General features: G+C 41.4%; 2 protein-coding genes across 8 annotated transcripts in view; one reads left to right on the plus strand and one right to left on the minus strand.

The window, feature by feature from the left end:
* Positions 1 to 20,451, minus strand: part of TMEM266 (transmembrane protein 266) — a 99,904-nt gene that overhangs the window by 66,317 nt on the left and 13,136 nt on the right. The window contains exon 4 of one of the 2 annotated variants that reach the window (XM_054077642.1): positions 18,853 to 18,983. The gene's annotated coding sequence lies outside the window, so the exon portion shown is untranslated. Of the gene's footprint in view, positions 1 to 16,910; positions 16,932 to 18,852; positions 18,984 to 20,451 lie in introns of those variants that run through there. The other variant, XM_054077643.1, reaches the window with a different exon arrangement.
* Positions 1 to 20,451, plus strand: part of NRG4 (neuregulin 4) — a 46,691-nt gene that overhangs the window by 5,064 nt on the left and 21,176 nt on the right. The window contains exon 1 of one of the 6 annotated variants that reach the window (XM_054077652.1): positions 17,304 to 17,365. The exons of 3 other annotated variants lie outside the window; for them this stretch is intronic. The gene's annotated coding sequence lies outside the window, so the exon portion shown is untranslated. Of the gene's footprint in view, positions 1 to 17,303; positions 17,366 to 17,392; positions 17,645 to 18,889; positions 19,875 to 20,451 lie in introns of those variants that run through there. 2 more of the 6 variants (XM_054077655.1, XM_054077651.1) reach the window with 2 other exon arrangements.

Consider the following 20,451-nt stretch of genomic DNA (forward strand, 5'->3'; position numbering starts at 1 on the left):
AGCTCAGCATTAGTTAGCTTTTGCAATGTGCCACTGCACATGCTGATAGGAACGAGCCTGGCATCAACAGCTCTGCTGGACTGAAAATACCTTGTTTTTTCCCCTCTCTGGGAAACTAAAATTCCTCTGTGCTCAGCCATGGCTAGATTATTTGGACAAATTTCATAACACAGGCACTCCCCCGAAGCCAACCGAGATTTCTTTGTGCTACAATTCTTGGTTTTCAAAAGGAAGAAAAAAAAAGTAACTCAAATCTCTCTTGGATGAAATATTAAAATATTGAATCTGAAACTTGGAAAATAAGTTGGGCTTATATTTGCTTGGCTAACATCAGTTGCATTTCTGAATTTTAAATGTTTGGGGAAGACACTAATCTGAGTCACATTAAGCCAAACTATTACTATTGGAAGCAAATCAAGTACCAATCTACTTTCACAGAAGTTTGGTTTGCTTGTGTCTGTCAAGAGTCAGCTCTTGGGATTCTGCTTCTATTTTTCTCTTTCTTATTCCTCAGAAAAACACTAACCAGAGACCTGTTGTGACATCTTTTGTTTTGAAGCCAAGCAAGATAGGTCCATCCCCTCTTCAGAATACTAAATAAAAAAATACATATCCCTTACAACCTACCAGAATGAACATTTTTAGTTCTATACAGACACCTGGCAGATCTTCTGTGATTATATTTGAGCTTATCACATGCACTTAATTTTTGCAGCCAAATCCCGGAATATGGCCCTGGTGAAGAATTCATACAGCAAAAAGCCAACAACCTCAAGGTCTGGTTCAGTATACAACTACAAATTATACATCCCATGAGCAATTATGCTTTTACATCCACCTTACATTGTACACTTAAAGTAGATATTTTTTAGCTTAAAAAAATAGTATGTTCATTTTAAAACAGTAGTTTCTGGCACCATCTGTACCTAAATACACACTTTGAAACTTAAAGCTCCAGTTTTTCTACTTATTAAAAAAACTCCAAAAATTTAGTGATTTTTTTTTTTTTGTGGAATTTTAATGTAAGCATTAGAATTCCAGAACTTTTTTACCAGAGGTAATCAATTTAGTTATTTTGTATAGAATACAGGAAGCATCACTGAGGTACACGAGAAAAGTAATCTCCGAAAATGCTAAAGTGTTCACTCCGCACAGGCATTCAGAATTCTCCTGCATGATGAAGCTATTTGCTTATTCATATAAATACATATTAAAATGCATTCACCTACTGCTCATATAATACACGACACACAGAAAGTAAAAATGCTAGACTGATCTTTCCGTCCTTCAAGAATACATAGGTAACGTCACCATCTCTGTTCAGCCTTTACCTCAAACTCTACCAGAACAGAGAGAATACTCTTGCCACATGAGTAAATGGAAGGCACCACAAGCTACTAAACAATCTCCAAAGAGCATAGAACACCCACTCACAGACTCCTTCGGCTTTAAAGCACAGAACCATCAGCTTGTGCTCTTCTACTGACAGCATCAGTATCACACAGACACTTGAGATTAAATTCTGAATTGGTGAAGGTTCACAAACTTTACTCTTCAGTAGGAAGTTAACCTCACTGTGATTTTCTGCAAACACTTATCTCACACTTAACAGCATCTGCTGGAGAAATGTAGTCCAATGGGCAAGTTTATGCAACAGACTGTTACCGTGAAGTTCTGTCCAGAGAATATGGAAAGCAGAAGTATTTGAAAAAGCTTTGTTTGGTCACTCTTTTCCTTAAAACAGAAGATCCTAAAGAAACTAGGTCAATGCAACCGTACTGGCCCACAGAAAAACCTTTGCTATTCTTCACCATTCTGTGCTGTTGTTCCTGAGCATCCACCAGAACAAGTCAGGGGCATTCTGCCTCTTCTGGCAGCACGCAGGCAGAAAAGCTGTGACCCAAGGCAGCAGTCATCCCGGCACCCTCCACAGCTCTATTTTAGCAGTTTCTTATTTAGTACTTTGAGTCCCATGACCCATATCCAATAAGGAGGTTCTGCCTAATACACTGATCAGATAAAAGGATGCTTTTCAAGCAATGGTTATGCAAGAGATCCATACTGCAATGCAAGGCCCAAAACACTAAACATGCTAGAGTATAAATAAAACAGTCTTGCTCTTAAACCCACAACACACGTCAGGCACCTACTTGAAACTGAACTGTCTCTCTTACACCCGAAATCACAAGACTTTTGTTAAAATTTATCCATGCATCTTTATTAGAATTATAAAAAGCTTTACCAGGATAGAGTAATTAATTTTTCCAGGAGGTAGGAAACTCTGAAAAAAAGAGTTCAGAGACAGATAGATGAGAGCAAGGGAACTATATCTGTACTAGCTCCTGGATTAAATACATGAAGAGCTGGTCAAACTGTCAGAAATGTTTCGGAAGTATTTTCCCCATCAACACCGCACTAACATCACCAACCCAATCACTACTTGTTAAATAATTTATCCACCCCCAGCCAAAGACTGACTAGCACTTCCAATAAAATCTAAGTAAATTAATGAGTACATACTCCCTAACCAAACCCAAAGCCCAAGCCCACAAAGCAAAGAGGTGCCAGGTTCTGGATTCTGACTTTTGGTTTGGCATTCAGTAGGTGAAAAATGCTACTTCCCAATAAAAAGAAAAGCCTCTAGTGTTCTAAGTGTAGGTTGTTGTTTTAAACACATGTAAAATCTTCCAAAAATAAAATTAATTTTGTTTTAAAGACTTCTTTGAATCAGGCTGCAAAATCAACATATTCTCCTGCAAGGAATTAAGATTATACTGCCCTCAAGCCAGAGATTTCCTGCACTTGATGCTGTAAAAACAAGCAGTAGAAATGAGACAAACTGCTTCCTATAAAGACCAACAAGGGGTTTAAAAAGACAATACCTTGTGATCATTAATTTTTAATCTTTATAGCTGCAAAACACTGGTCTTTAATAAAACTGTTATCCTCTTGTGTTATCCTTCTCACACTCAATATGCTGATTTCAAACATGACACTGACAACTGACAGTTCATGACCTGCCAGGTTTACAACATTTGAGCAAGGCAGGATAAAAAGCTTTCAGATGGTGTCAAGGAACTGTTCTTGGTGAGAGTTGTCAGAGGCACCCACTGCAAAAGTCACGGGAAGACTCAGACAGGAAAGATACCAAGACGACAATCACAACTCCAGGATTTTTAAGGGCCTAGAAATGAATGGTCTTTCAGGGCAAGAAAAACTGCTCCATACTTTTGTTATTCCTATGCTACTTAGGGACACATTAGGTTCTTTAGAAGGTGGTTTTTTTCAAGTGACATAAACCCTGCTCCAAAGTACTTAATCTAATTTGAGACCAGGTTTGCAGTAATAAGATCAGAGTTTTGAACAAGTATATACTAAATAGCTTATAAATATAGGTTGGTTTAACAGACCTATCATACCTATTGTGATACTAAAGACAGGATCCTTTAGAAAAAATTCAGGGACAGATAGCATGAGAAACAGGAATGCTTCAAGACGGGACAGCTTCTACCTTGAATCAATGGTTGGACTCTATGATCTAAGAGGTCTTTTCCAACCTAGTGATTCTACAAAAGACGAACAAGCTTTTGAAAGACTACTCCATTAAAAAGTCAATTTTTTTTTTAATACACATTACTCTTCTTTAACAGCTGGTAATAGAGAAACACTCTTTACTAAGCACAAAACAGACAGGTGTCCAAAGCTATCGTATTAGAAAATTCTCATAGAAGTGTGAGGTGGCATCCAATGGCTACAAGAACAATCTGCCGAGTACACGCAGGCTAAACCATAGTACACCCTCATCCAAAATCAGAGCACTTTGACTTCTATGGGACTAAGGCAATGAGTTTAGATCAGTTCAGGCAGCTGTAAACTTCTCCAGCATCTTTCCCGCTAACTTGTGTCTCCTACTTTCAACAAGAGCACACCTCATTTCAAAGGTCCCAAGGAATCCCCATGCTACACTGTGATACGTAACTGTAGCTTGCATCAGACTTTCACCCGTACAAGGACTCAACCAGTTCATTTTCCATTAAATTAGTGTCTTCCTTTGTTCTTATAAAAAAAAAGGAAAATGAGCCACAAAAATTAAAAACAAGACATATATTCCCCCTCACCCCACCCCCCTTTCCAAGGAAATGGCTTACTGAAAGAAAAGATTGCTTCCCTGTGTCCAGGCCAATAGTTTTCCTCTTTGGATTAGGGAGGAGGATTACAGCAGCTCATGCTGAGCTAGCACTGCTGCAGCTGGACTTTGACACTAGTCGCCAGGCTGCCTAGTTTAAAGCTAACTCAGGTACAGCTGTACAAACTACATTCTGCAGTGCAGCAGCAAATTAACTATTTAACTCTAATGAAAATAATTTTTCCCTACGTACTGAAAAACAGCAGCTGACAGACTAGATTTGGCATTTTTTCACATGCAAAAAGATTCACTGCAAGTATCTAAAAATACACTTCATGGCTAACAGCCCAAGGAGCCGATCAATGAAAGTTCAAGAGGTGCATTTTACAGCCCAGATGTTCTCAAACTATGCTCCTCTGACAACTTACAGATGATTGGTCACATTATGTTAACCTTTCTCCCCTTTGTTGTACCAGTTTGTGTCCAAAAGATGAAAAGTACATGTAGAATCCTTAAAATATTTCTCCTTAAACACTTTCTCCTTTTGCTACAGTTAGCACAAAATTATCACAGCAGATCAATGGGATGAGGTGCTGTAACAGAGACAACTCGGTGTGAAGTGTGAATAAAACTTTAACCTCTACAGCAGGATGACCTTAATGAGAACTCTGGAGGCACGAATATTACTGGATCCACACGTACACCCTAGATGATGACAAAAATACCACAAGCCAAACGCGCTTTTCCTAACCTGATCTAGGCACTTTTTCAGTGGATCTGGTGTTGAAACTTGTATAAAAGGGAAGTGCAAGAAATCTTTCTTACTTATTTAAAGAAAAATCTGGTGGGATTTTCTAGGCAAATGGACTGCAATTGTGAACAGTGTTACTAGGTCTTAGTTTACTAAATACTCACGTCTGAATGGTTTCCTCCAACCCTTCAGTTATAAATTATTATTGAAATGCAAACCTATACCCTGGGGAAAGATGAGGACTAGTTTAAACAGTCATTTATCCATGCACTAAAACAAACAAAACTATCTAAAAAATCTAAGTTTGGATACAACACTGCCACATCTCATGTATAGGGGGGACACATACCCCAGCTAGGGATGCATCATATCTTCATTCAGCTTATCATTTGGATGTTAAACAACATGCAGCTTGAATGCCATTGATGCCAAATGTCGTGACAGGTGAGGAGGAGACACTCGGTCTAGCACATACATTCAGGAGCTGTCACTAAATATCTCTCTCCTTGCTCAAATCACAAGAATTACCTATAATTGAGTCTTTTGGGGGTGAAAGGAAGAGAATGCTTAGCCTCATATGAGGAAAATCATTAGAAACCAAGTACCATGTAGCTTCATCGCCCAGAGCAGAGAAGTGAAAATCAGGTCATGTACGGCACCTTTATAGATAATTTTTTATTTTGATCTCGGCTTGCAAGACCTTTCTCTCCTTCCCTTGCAAAGGCATATACTTCTACAGGAGCGCCAATCTGTAAGCATCCCCAGAGCAGCCTCTGAGGCTGTTTTGCTGCATTTCCCAGAAAGCAGCCTTAATTTTGCCAAGTCAGAAGAACCACTGATCCATCATCTTCCCTACATGTTATAAAGCACAGAGGACTAAAGCAAAGTTAAGATGTTCAGTGTTTTTCCATGGAAAAGTGCACCTTTAGTCAGCTCCATCTTTCCTTCCCTAAATAGGACAACTTTTGCCCTTGGTTTCATGCCCCTGCTCCACTTATAGAGCTGCTTGATGGTAGCAGAACATGCACAAAATCCTGGATTTTTTTTTTTTTTCAATCCTAAATAATCCAAACTCCCTGCTCTTATTAAAACACTGGTACACATTTGGACTTTCCCTTGAACAGCAACAATTCAAACTCTTGCCCATAATTTCATTTTCAAGTAACCACTTTTCATGTAAGCCACAGCATTCTGTTTGTGTACTCAATTTCTGGAGTGAACAAAAATTTCTTTTCACCTAGAGGTTCACATCTTTGCAGCACGGGTCAACAGCTTTGTGCACAGACCACTACACCAGCACTTCAAACAATATTCAGCTAGCGGATTCCTTTATAGACATGCTACCAAATCAGCCCAACTCATAACCATTGCTGTGGCTAAATATGGGGTCCGAGTGAGAAGTGGGGAAGCGATTTCCTTAGTTCACCATCAGCTCTGTTGCCTGAAAGGTTATTGAGATCATGGACACTGCCTTTTTTTGTCCCTATTTTTCACATATCTTTTGGCAGCTATATGCAGCAAGACAGATTCCTTTATGTGTGATAAATGCTACAATCACTGCCTTCTCCTTAGGGAGGGCAAAGAGTGCTGATCACAGCTCAAATGGGTATATAGCTCATACTGAAAATACAACTTCTCTACTGCAAGGCAGACTGATCTTCAGCAGGCTCAACAGTCACAGATACAGAACACGTGTTTTGATTAACTGGGTATGCTGCACTTGATACAATAAAACCACTGAGTGGGTTTGATCATTTTTGTTATCCTTCAAGGCAATAATTTTATCACGTTATTGCTCTTCTTTTAAACTCCAGCTTGGGAAAAGAAAATAAGATGCTTGTCTTAAGCAGGATGAAATCTAGACGAAAAAGGATATTCACCATCATCTGTTCTCAGCCCTTCCGCAACAGCACACTGAAGCAACTGCGGATTTTACCAAGCCAGTAGTTACCTCCAAGCATGAGCTCAAATAAGTGAGTGCCCAGGGAACCTGCAAACCCACCTTAGATCATACTTCGACATACTTGCAAAAATTATCAGCTATTGACAATGCTGAAATAGAAGTCAATTTCCCGTTCCACCTTGGAATCTTAAAGCATCAAAAAGCCTAAGTTAATTATTTATAGGTAGAAATACTTTCTTTTCTATAGATAAGTAAAATAAGATACAGTGTGCTACAAAGACGTGCCTTTTTTTTGTAACTTCTACTTCTGTGTCTGAATCATAGGCTTGTTCTCCTTCACTATTTTCTTCCCTTTCTACCTTCAAGCAGTTTGGGAAGCTTCTAAACCGCTTTATTCTTCAGGACATTTTTTGCTTTGGTTTGTCTTTTTTTAAGAGAGTCTGTGTCATCCTAATTGTTGCTGAAGACAAACATACATACAAAATTAAATTCAATAAACCAAAAAAATCTCTTTGACGCTTGCAGAACTGCTGGTTGCACACAGTAAGTATAAATGTGACATGCATGGTAGAACGGGCAATCTCTGCTGCTGTCAAAGCTTTTACTGAACTCTGTTCTATTTAGTACTTGCATCAGCTGGATAACAGATGATTTAAAATACAAATATTCTATATTATATTATTCAAACCTAGGCTCTGAATGCAAACAGGGTCATTATCTGCTTAACAAAGACCAATTATTCAATGAATAATCAAGCTATTGTGCAAGTTCCGAATGCCTATAATATGTTATTTGATAATATGGTGTCTTCTGACCTAGACAGAGCTGCCTACGGCATATAATTAAAGGTTTCAGATACATTATGTTCTTCTCCTGCCAAACGCTGTTCATGCAGTATGCTTTATAAACACAGCAAAACTGACAGAAAAACAGTGTTTCAGATTAAAGTGCTCAGTTAAACCATTTAAACAAAACCAGTGTATAGCCTCAAGATCAGACATCCTTCTACAGAACAGAAGCAAAACCACCACCTGCTTTTTCTCAAATACAAGTTCTCCATTTTGTAATTTACTATTTTGAACACTAGACTTCCCTTTTTCTATCTTCATACTATGATAAAACACTCTGCATTGCTTTATGATAGCATCATCATCAAGATAAGTATTTCATTACGTTAGACATTGCCTGCAGAAAAAGCTCCTGTCCCACAAAGTCAACAACAAAAAGTTACTATGCTTTAAAGTGATCTCTAAATCCTGTGAAACACAGGCACTATGGTATGAAGCCCTCCCTCTCCCAACAAAGTGAACTGTGCAAGCCTGCATTTCCCTGTCAATTTGTCCCACATACCTTAACCCTTATTTGAAGATGTGAAGCAGAGGAAAGCTCACTTCACATGCTCACTCGGTCTCTGAAATCTCTCCACCAAGGCAGCCTGTGAAAGTGCTAGTTAACAGTGTTTCTAGATGAGGATGCAGATCACCTCTCGCTAGATGACAGACTTACCGCATTTAGCCCAGCAAATATCTATCAGCTACTGGCCGATGCCACTCGCCTACTCACCGCGAGATCTGGCCACATTTCCAAACGTGTCAAACAAATCGCCAATTAGTCTTTGTTTGCTAGTTCACTGCATCCACCACTTTCCTATTCCGGCCTTGGCAGGCTACCAGCTACTTTGACTGCAGTCCCTGCCTCCCCCCAAAAAAGGAAATCAGCTAGACTGAAAGAAGTTCTTCAAAAGCAACAAACTTATCCCATCTTCAGGCTGAAACAGTTCAGTCTGACTGGGTGCAACATACAGCCACTAAAGTAAAAAGGACCAAGTTTCTTAGCTCCCAAATTTCAGAAGAGTACAAGGGAGATACTGAGAAGCATTTTTAATCAAAAGAGAGCATTAAAAAAACCCACAAAAACCAGCCTCACAACTGGACAGTATGTAGATCAATATTCAAAGGGTTGCAAGAGTCCCTCAGCTCCCAGTCCTCCAACTGGTGAGGGAATCCTTTGCCCGGCACTCCAGGCCTTCCCAGCATTTTGAAGAATACCTTCATTTACACATCAAAACTCGCCTACTTTCTGGCAGGATATGAAGCCTGGGTACCAGCCTAAAAGCAGCACTTCAGGATATTTGTTACAGTCGCTTGCTTAGCTAGAATCATGTTATTCTACCTACACAACAATTACTTTTTCTAAAGCAGCATAACAGATGCAGGAAAATGGTCAATATCTTCAAGCTAATGGTCTTTATTATTTTTAACTGAATCTGAACTTTTTTCTAACATTAGTCTTGAGAGTCACTACTGTGACCTGATCTTGACTTCTAAGACCACAGAGAGACAGCCTCATCAGCTATTTCTGTCTCACAAGAAGCAGACTACTGAAGGAATTCTTCCTCATTTTCACATTAGAAAACAATAGCAGGGAGCCAAGTTCGGCAGATATCCGTGAATCTGAGCATGTCACAGTTACATCCATCACAGATTTATCCTTCAACAAACTCCTGAATATTTAAATAAATTTTAAAAGACTTCAATACAAGTCATACAACACTGTGTATTTAAAAAACCTCCCAGTATCTAGTCTCTGAAGTTCGCCAGTTTGAGGGCTAAAAGGAAACCTTTGGTTTTTTATGTGCCTTTGTTGTGGTTTTTTATTCCTTCTTTTGAATTAGATAAAAAAATTCCACAGAGCACACAAGTCTTTCAACTTTCTTCATAAGAATTAGCTCCATTCAAAGTACTGCAAGATGTAGCTCAGCAGAGATTGAGCAGAGCCTGCCATTCAGCCGCAGACAGCAGAGCTGGCTGCCCTCAGCGATACTATTACAGATACGCACCCATAGATCAGCACGGACGGGCCACAGCTGCCAGGATTCTATAATAGAAGCTGTTAAATATTTCCTCCCAAAACCTACTCAGTATTCCCACTGCCAGCCTGGTTTCATAGCTGTATACTATGGGTTGGATTCCCATTTTAAAGTACTTCAGAGACACGCTACCACACAGAATTTCTGTTCAAAACCAGTTCATCAGAGGAATTCTCAAACTTGGGTTTCCTTGGAAAACTTACAACAAACTTCGTTCTCACTGCCGGTTTCAGTACAGAACAACAGCTTTCTAGAAAGCAATCTGCAGCCTTTTAAATTGATTTTTGCAGGGGGAAAAAAAGGCAAAAAAACCCCATGCTGTGTTAAAAACTTGACCGCACTTCTGTTCAAAATAAAACCAAACCTTTAAAGAATGCAGTGAACAAACTCCAGCTGGCCTCCTCCCCAAAAGTCAAACTAGCCTTACCAGTACTTTCCTATCACAGCAGAGTCACCATCCTACACAATAAGGGTGCACGTAACAATCGAAAGTGAGGATCCCTCATCTAAACAGCAAGAAAGACTGTTTAAGATAAATTACTTGCTTCCGATTCTCCCACCTACTTTCTGGTTTTACAACCTCCTCTTGCAATTTAGAACAGAAATACAGGATTTTCCACATAGTTACATGAAAAATTAACTTTTGATTGACGACGCAAACAGTGAATGTCATCTGTCATATGCATAAAATAAACCAAATTTTAAAATTACTTTTGAAAGTACTTTTATCTTGAGGTAAGGTCTCAGAATATCATAGAATAAACACAGCCTAATTTTTCAGTTATCCTTTAGATAACTAGAACAAAGTTTAGTTAGTGTGATTTCGGTGTCAGTAATGTAAAACTCAATGACAACAAAAATGTTCATGTACTGATGGTGCCAAAGGCAATAAGACTTCTTTCCCAGTGTTGATCCTTGATATGCAGATAAACAGAAGTATCTGGATATACTCAAAACTCAGAAGACTTAGATTAACAAAGACTCTTACGTCTCACACCTAATCACTTCAAAATAGAAACTACCAGTGAATAATGAATTTAGTATCTGCTATGCATTTAAAGAGACTACGTCACAAGCTTGTGCTAGGACACAAAAACATCAACAGAACCTTTAGTGACGTACAGACAGTATTACCTATGTAATTAGGGTTTTCCTAAGCATCTATCACCATTCATAATGTTCTCCTACAGTGTATTTAGACTGCAACTCCTCTGGGACAAGACCTATCTTTTACCCATACCTGAACAGTCGGCACAATGAGGGTCCCAGCGTTTTTTGCTTTAAATACTTGTGTAGCACAGGTATTTTTTAATGTGTAAGATTGAAAATATTCAGAAAGCACTCTGTGTTTGATTTCTGTGCTTAATTTCCATTTACAGTTCAGAATAAACACACTTCAGCTGTCATTCTATTAACAGCCTTACCTACAGGAGAAATTCAAGATGGGGCCAAGTTTCCCTGTGCAATGCTTTCACAGCAAGTGGTGACCATATGGACAGCATGTTGCCATATGCTCCCCTTCGCTGAAAGGTGGAAAAGCCAGCAAATACAAACCAGGAGAAAAAAAAAGGAGAGTGGGGAGATAAGTCTCTCTGAAATCTGCCCATTATTTCAAACAGCACCCTTTTCTACCAGGAGTGCACAAACTTCTGCGTCCCTGGCACCTTAGGATGGGAATTGCAGGGAAGCAAAGGCAATGATGAGGGGCAGCCAGGACACAGCTGCTGTCTCCAGCATAACCCTTGCTAGGCAGGTACCCATCTGCGCTACACCAGCAGTGCTGCATTCCTAAGGAAAGCCATTGTGCAAGCATGGGGAAAGAACTGGCATCACCATGGCCCTAATAAAGGGAAGGGAACAAAGACATAGGTCAGCCTCTCTGGAAGTGGATGCTTTTTCCAACACAGCACCAAGAGATGCTCACAAGCTGTGCCCATTCTGTAGTATCCTCTGAATATCCTTTTGCCCAGAGATAACGTGCGTCAAATGCTTTTAAGTAAACCTTGACACTACCCAAGTCTTGTGCTGCTCTTTCAAGCCAGAGCAGACAATCCGGCCATATTAGAATGTCTCCAAGGAGTACCTGCCCTTTTGAGCTAGTCCTAAAAATACCACCTTTCAAAGTTAAAACATATCTATTCTGTTACATTGCTGCTTCCTGCTCAGGTAGTCCTTCTTAAGGCTAAATGGAGGAAAAAGACCATTCTGATTTCTGGAGGTAGTGGCTGGCCATGGCAGAAGGAAACAAGTAAATACATGTAAGAAAAATCCTTGAGGTTGGTTTTTTTTTTTGAGACACCTGTGCATGTTAATATGTGAACCTTGACCCCATACCTCACTGTCTTGTTAAAGTCGTTTTCAAAGCTGCCTAATCAATCCTGATAAGAAAGTAATTATTTACCTGATGCGGTTTGTAAATCCTCACAGCTACTTTATATAGAGAAAAATTATGAACTGCTTGCTGGCTGAGACACACCACCATACGCCTCATGTTTACATCCTGGACATTAGTTAACTTCAATTATTAGAGACAGGAGCTCTTTAGTTAAATTTAAGAAGAGCTTTTTTTAAATTTGTACCATCAGCTGAATTGAGTGTACCCAAATGGTGTACTTTCCTATCAGAAATTATTTGATAGAGCTGAACAAAGCTATTTAGGGCAAAATCCTAAAATAATTCAACAGCAAAAATCTCACCAACTTCAATAAAATTTGTATTTGGCTATTTTTTAATATTAATTTTCATTTTCTATTAGTGGAAGAAGCTGGTAGGCACACTTAAATATCAGACACGTAACACTTTCCACTACAAAGACTTTTGCAACTTTTTTTGAGAAGCTCTGACACTTGCCTGGTTTGCAGGAAGCCTTTGAAGTTCCCTGGAAAAGCAGAGATGCTTTTTGTCTCATGGTAATCCATTCGAGTTAAATGGAACTGTTTTCCTATCCCTGCTTGCTTTCTTTTTAATCAAGTATTTGATGGCCTCTCAAAAATAAGTCAGACGGCCATGAACTGGGTGTACGCAAGGGCTGGGCAGCCTGTACCTCTGCCAGAACAGAGGCAGACAGGGTGCGATGGAGCACTACAGGTTGCTGAACAAAAAAGCAGAGGGGCAGGACAGCAGAAAGTAGGATGAAGGAGGTTAGACCTTATCCACTGTTTCCCTAGGCAAAGCACAGACCCCTGAGATCCTTCCTCCTTCACAAAACACCTGCCTTACCAAGTAAGGCAATTACCTGCATTAGAAATCGCTACTGAAGGCTCAAATCCCACTTTGGGGTTTTTAAGGTCAATGAGGGAAATTTATACCTCAAAATAACATTGTTTTACAAAATACAAAGATAAAATCTACAATCCTAAGAGGTTCTATCTTAGAAACTAATTTGCAAGAAGGTTATTTGGGTTGAAAGTTAAGCTCTTGAAAATTAGGAAGCATCATATTCATAACAGCATATGACTTAAGCTCCATTTGCATTAATCCGCTTTTTAACTGTTAAGATCACACACTATTTTTCCTGCAAATCGTGGGCTCACTCAGTGAATAGGGTGGCTCACAACATAGAATGACATCTGGGCAACACTAAATCAGACATTTTTGGACTTCACAGGTCTGACTTTGCAACCAAAATATTTGAACATACATTTTTAAAGGCACTGTCATTGATGTGTAATGCTGTAGGTGCACATGGTGCTTTACGCGATGCAAGGGAAAATGCAGCAATTGCCACAAAAAAATTCACAGTTAAAAATGCATCAAAGCAACACTGAACGCCAGACAAGATAAAATGGAAGTGAGAGAGAGGGAGAACATCTTTTCACTGAAAATATTTGGATTTTGAATAAAGCAAGAATAAGCCGATACTGTACTTTATAATGCTTAGTTAATGACTAAAGTATAATTAGAAAACCTCCATTGCTACTTGAGTTTACAAGGCCTGTCTTTCATTACACTTAGGTAAAAACAGTGATTTCAACAGGATTACATAGACATAACAGAGCTTGTTGAGACCTTATAACTAAACTAAGAACTTAACCCTAATACATCACACTTGTCAAGCCAAATCCTAAACCCAGCAACTAGGTTGACTGAAATATGACAGCAACACTGCAGCAAACCTTCCGCTGTCTTTCTAGCCTCTGCTTCCACTGCACCGTCCAAGAACCAGGTGGGAAAAAGCTTTCAATGCACCTTGGGCGTGAGCTTCTGGAGCCAAAGAACACACAATGCCCAAGTTCCGCCCCACACTGATAACAAACATTCATTAATTTTGTCTCAAAGATGGAATTTCACCAAGAACGCTCACATCCACCTACACTGCAAAAGTACTCCTAAAAGCACTGACAGAGTTCAGAATTTTTTTTTCACATAAAAAAATCCCAAACTCTGCATTTTGCAACACCACAGATTCCTGACTTGCCCCTTGTATTATTAAACCTAATGAGAGCATGTAAACCTGGTTTTACCAGTGCACTGTGTGAGGCTAGAACCAGTGAGGAGAGGAAAAGGACGAATCAAATAATAGTCTTCCTCTCAAATACCAACTAGCAATGAAGATTCTGCAAATAGCACTTCGTTGACACTTTTGATGATAACGCACAAGGCAGAAAGGACTCCCGCTCACTCTCCTCTGTCAATATTGGTTCTGCAGTGTTCGTAAGCATAAGGTATTTTGTCTGTCAAGTAATCGCAGTGTCCAGGAAGCAGGCAAGTTGAGCAGCACTGTATCGACATAACACCCCATTCATTGCTCTTAAGAATACGCAGACATTTTATACCATATAACACAATCCAGTTAATTCTTATTCTATTGCCAGATAACGCAACTAATTTAAATGAGTGGCAATGATATATTCTACGTAAATTTTAGTCATCAGGATCTCATATGGCAATACATTTTCTCCTATTTTCAGCGCAATCACATGTAGTAATACTGAAACCATGCTCTGGATTATGCTCCAGGTTTCGCTAGTTCTGTCATTCTGTGTCACAAGTAACCTGTGATGCAACATCACTGCAGAATCAGAACCTGCAGCGCACAGACCATCAGAGACCAGGCAGCCGGGAGCCAACGCTGAACCCAAGTTAGAGTACAAGCAGAAGAGAAGGAAGTATCATGCACTGTACGCCTCTTTTACCGGGTGCCTTCAGAACCATAATCACGCATACACCTAACTAACCTCTGGGAACAGACACAGTGAGAACGAAAACAGCTAGACTGTGCATTATGTTCTGCATTTATGCTGTCAGTCACAATCTGAAAATACTCGAGCTAAGTAGCAGGCTTGCACAAGTACTTGCACTGCAAGCATATGTAGCTCACATCTTAATTTTCTCAATGACCTTTTCATAGACCCACTGGAGTCAAGGTCTTCATCTCATCTGCTACTCCAGTTCTGAAGCTAAAATAGCTGATGCGCAGTCTTGCTATATGTTCCTTTTGCTCACTGTTGTCTTTAGCACAGTTACTACCCACTAACTACAACTAACCTTTTGTACAACTTGCACCTCTCTTCACCCTTCAGGTACAAACCCCACCCTGCACTAAAAAGGAAAGTCAGTTTTGCAATCCATTGGGCAGCATCAGGACAGAGCTAAAAAAACTCCACTTGGTTCAGATATATACAGGAAAGAGCATGCAGACAGATGCACTGCTTTGGGAATGTAGGCTCTTTGGGCGGACAGTCACTTCACTGACTGGAAGAATACTCTTCACAGTGTTTGGGAATCATAACACGTTTGAAGCAGTACACACTAGCTTCTTATTCAGCATCCTCCGTAAATGAGAATTATTCCTTCCCTTCTCTGCACAGAGCATACACTGTCTCACAACACAGATATTGTTCGCAGGATCAAGTAACAGCTTTTCCCAAACAAGAAAACTGCTGCATTATATTAATCGCTGTACCTTGTTGCAAAGCGCTTATGTGCTACTATAGGATGGTCTCATTTATAATCCTCCTTACAATACGACCACGCTATTAACAACCCTTTTACAAACGTCCTGCAGCAACATGCAGCATCTTTGCAAAACTATGAGAAAATCATTGAGTATCAATACTGTCCCACTGGATCCACATTTGGGTAACAACCATAGAATAGTTTGGGTCAGAAGAGACTTCAAAGACCACCTAGTTTCAACCCATCCAACTAGATCAGGCTGCATATTAAAATCATACAAGTCACTTACCCTTCTCTGTTTGTGCAAATTCCAGTAATATGCCTTGCAAAAAAACCTCAGGAATCCTGACAGTCACCTCACAAACCAGCAGATTCCGATTCCCCGTGCCTGTAACATGGCAGGTGCCCCGCATCCAGACAGATGAGGCTCCTCTGCTGATTGCATTCACAGCTGTGAACACCCCTCAGTCCCTACCCTTTTCACTCCTTTAACAAACACAATCTTTTGCAGCTGTTACAACAGGGTCAGGTGCACGCACTAACGTAGAACTTGTAGGTTGGCAAGAACCAAGAAATTCTGCTGGAGCCACATTTAGCAGATCCTTTTCCTTACTTCAGCATATGAACAAACTTAGAGATCATGCATGTTTCTGCAGTATTTTCTCTAAGAAAAGTTATTGTGACGTGCTATCCCGTTACAGAACATTGGTCCTCACTATTTACAGATTTTGCCTCTATACGTATAGCAAAAAAGACCTACTATTACGTTTTTATTGAGAGCAAACTGAAATTTCCCTGGTTAAGAGCAGCCTAAACAGATTCCAACTTCCCAAAAGAAACAACTGTGCCTTTTCCTGCTGTGGAAGAAACGATGCTCTAAGACAGAGGATTCCCAGAAGAACCCGCAGCAGCCGAGGGATGCAGAGCGCTCTCCGACCGAGGAACCGCAAGCAGGGAATCAAAGCGGCTTCCCCACCCAGCCACCGCCGCGCTCCTGGGCTCCCGCGCCCGCCTCGGGGGCTGCAAAAGCGGGGCTCCCGTACCCTCCGGGGGGTGCAAAAGCGGGGCTCCCGTGCCCGCCCCAGGGGGTGCAAAAGCGGGGCTCCCGTGCCCGCCCGGGCTGCAAAAGCAGGGCTCCCGTGCGCGTCCCAAGGGGTGCAAAAGCGGAGCTCCCGTCCCCACACGGGGGGGGGCTGCAAAAGCGGGGCTCCCGCCCGGCCCCGCGGACACTGCTTCGGCCCCGGGAAGTTGGCGGGAGGCGGCGCCCGCCGCTAAACTTTCCCCGCGGCGGAGGGGGCACCGCGCGGCCCCAAGGGGTGCGATGGGGGGGGTTCCCGGTGAGGGGTCTCGGCCCCGCACGTACCTGCTGTCCGCAGCGCCGGCCCCGCGCGGCCCCGCTCCGCCAATGGCCCGGCGCGCGCCGCGCGCGGAACCGGCAGCGGGAGGGAGGGAGAAAGGGGGCGGGGAGGGGGAGAATGCCCGCGCGCGGCCCCGCCGGCGCGCGCCCGCCCTGCTTTCCTCCCGGGTCGCCTAGGAAACACCGGGCCGTCGCTCAGGTCGGTGAGCGGCGGAGAAGGAGGGAGGGAAGGAGGGAGGGAAGGAGGGACACGGGGGGGCGGTTTAAAGGCGGCGCGCGCGCGCGCTCGTCCCGCGTCACGTGGGCGCCGCCGGCCCAATGGCGGCGGCGCGCTGCGGGCGCTGTAGTACTACGGGCTGGGAAGGGCGAGGCGGGAGTGAGCGTGGCCACGCGTAGACCACGCCCACCTCCCGCAAAGCCCCGCCCACCCCGCGCGGCAGGAGGCGACCCTCGGCGGGCAGGTGGGAGCCGCGGGGCGAGCGGGGACCCCGGGGGCGAGCGGGGCCGGTCGAGCCGCAAGGCAGCGTTACGGGTTCCCGCGCTGCGTGCCGGTGGAGAGAGGTTAGGATTACATAAAGCGAGCAGCTGCGCGATCCCCCGGTGCGGCTTAGGGATTAGGTTGATTCAGCAGATTGCCCCGCGCTGCTCGGAGAGAGATTAGAGCCGCGGGTGTCCTGCGCCGGTAACCCTGCCCCGAGGCGGGACAGCCAGCAATGCAACAGCGAATGCAAAGAAAGGAGGTAAAATAAAACGCCCCGAGTTTAAGAACGTGCTTTAAGTGGACAAAATATATTAAGAAAGAGAAGGAAATGCAAGTTGGAACAGTTCTCTCCCCTCTGCTGAGCGGCTGTGGAACAGCAAGCATTGGCAGCAATCGGTTATAGCTGTATGGATGATGTTAACTTAAAAAAATCAAGATCAGTATTATAAGACTAATTACATTAGTTCCCTGATCACTACCACGTAAATATCTAAACTCTTAAGAGGTATATTTTTTAGTATCTCAAACCAATTTAAGTGATATCGGTCCGTTTTATTAAATGTCCGTGTGCCAAACCGTCTCTTGGTAAGTCAGTTTGTAAAACAGATTTTTTGAGTTCTGATTTTTGGATCTGACATTACTGGCATTTGACAGCTGACATTGCAATGGACGCTGTGTCTACCACTCAGATATAAACAGAAATTAACCACAGGGTGAGAACCTTTCAGTTGAGTTCTTAGAGAGTTTAGGGATGACGCTTGGGAGGGAAAATGCTAGACAAGAAATGAGTAAGCACACAGCCTGAAAGAACTAGTGTTGTGGTTTTTTTTTGTCTGGGCTTGCTAGTGTTTGTCATTTTTAATGCGAGTGTTTTCTAAGCCCCCCCCATAAACACACAGAAACTTGAGACTGTCTCAAAATTACAAATATGTAGTCTGACTACAAGCAGATTCATTTGACAGAAGCTTGAACTGAAATGTAGCTTTGCCAGCTTCTATGTGAATACCTCATACAGCAGATCTGCGGTTTCAGATGGGAATTTGCAGTTGGGTGTGAATTACTTATGAATTTTTAGGAATGGGATGTTTCCCCTTAAATTTACTGTATTGTCTCAGTTATGATAACAGTTTTACCAGCTGTTTTAGTATATATTTAGTCCTAGACATGGTTCAGTAGATAAACTCACAATGTAAACTTGAAGTTTTTCTGTAGGCATTCCTAAGACAAGAGGACACAGTCATTTGTTGTCATTCCAGAAAACTCTAAGGGAAAGAATTTTGAACAACTGTATTCAGGAAATTCACCTGTCAGTCACAAGCATGTTGAGACTTGTGAGCTGTTTGGCCTCTGCTTCTGTCTTTTGTTAACAGTTCCTTCACGCTGTCGCTAGCCCATCTTAAAAGAAACATTCAGTGTGTAAATCTGAGTAATACACTGTCCTTATAAAATTTTTTTGTAATAGCTCACCTTGAATTCTTCCACATTGAGATCTCCATTTATTCCAGGCAGTTTGATGGATTTTTTTTCTGACACCTGATGATTTTCTGTGTTGAAATCAGTCATGAGCTTCACGTGGTAAAGGTATTAGAAGTTTTCACCTAGAAAAGAAAATAAACAGACTCCTTTTAATATGACTTTAGGACAGTTCCTGTCTCTTGGAGAAAATAAGAGGCATAGACTGCTAACTGCTTGATAGATGTCAAGGACACATCTCAGAAGGAAATTTATGTTTAATTAGCCTACTAAGCAGATAGAACAGTTCTTAAACATTTTTTTTTCCTTCATTGTTTTCACGACACAAATATTTGAGCTCAGTATTGGGGCAGAATGAGATTTTACCTCTTTTGGATTTTAAAAAAGAATAATACATAATGCAGTAAAATCCCATTCTTGAAGACAGCTGTAAGGTGCAACTTCATCTAAATGAACAAACACTGTATATTTGAAATAGCCATGTGACTGAAATGATCTTTAATTTAGGGGAGAGCTTATATAGAGATTAATTTTAAGAATGTTTGGATAGCAAAGAACCATAAAACAAAACCCAAATCATTATTCAGTGCTTTCATTTTATCTGCCTGTGCTCATTAAAACTTCCACTTATCATCTTTTGGGGAGACTGCATCTCATGGATGCTTAGAATAGTTAGCTATTAAAAGCACATAAGAATAAGTGGCAATAAGGATTCTGTTTTAAGTGTATGGGGAGTAAAGCACACAGGTTCATTTAAAGACAGATCTAATGAGTTCAAAAGACTCGTACCAGCTGGCCTCCAGCACGGCCAGATATTAGCACAAATTTTTGCTGAAGGCTGAACCCATTGCAGTTTTGTGTCAGAGTCTTCAATTTGCCCAGAAATCCAACAGCAGTTCCCCAAAAAAGAAATAACTGTTTTCTTTCTCCTAGGGTTTTAGTGCCCAGGAAGCACGAGGGTGTATGAACCTTCTTGTGTGGCTCACTTCCATCTGCGGTTTCTCTGCCACAGAATGGTAACCCAGTATTTCCATATCATTTGCAGTGTTCAGTGTGACACGCACATACACAGAGCTCACGCTTCATTCAGCAAAGCATGTGAACATGCTTTAACTTAGTGATTTAGGATATGGTTAACTCTAATAATGTGATTTAAATCCTTTCCTAAACTGTAGCCCTTGTTAGAGGATTCAGTCTACAAAAATGAAGATGCACAGGACTTTCAAGTAATTGAGGAGGATGAAATAGTATCAGAATATATCAGTACGCAGGTGATCTAAATTTAATGCATAAACTGCAATCTCTCAAGCAATGTATTGTTATTATTAGTACTGGTTTAGATGACAGAGATGTGGGGAAAAAGATAGAGTTGACCTGAAGTTTTTTTTCAACAAGCTGGCATTGAGCAAACCGTGCTATATTTTAAATCTAAGATTAAAATACTCCCAACTTGATGGACAAGGTAATATTTCATGAACTCCAAAGATGCATGCAAAACAAAACATTTGAGGATTCATAGAACTGCATTCTTATTTTCTGTGAGCACAGGCCACAGCTGTGACTTAAAAGATGACACTGACTGTGGAAATGATG

The sequence above is a fragment of the Cuculus canorus genome, chromosome 12 (genome assembly GCF_017976375.1).
Source record: "Cuculus canorus isolate bCucCan1 chromosome 12, bCucCan1.pri, whole genome shotgun sequence".
NCBI classification, from domain to species: domain Eukaryota; kingdom Metazoa; phylum Chordata; class Aves; order Cuculiformes; family Cuculidae; genus Cuculus; species Cuculus canorus.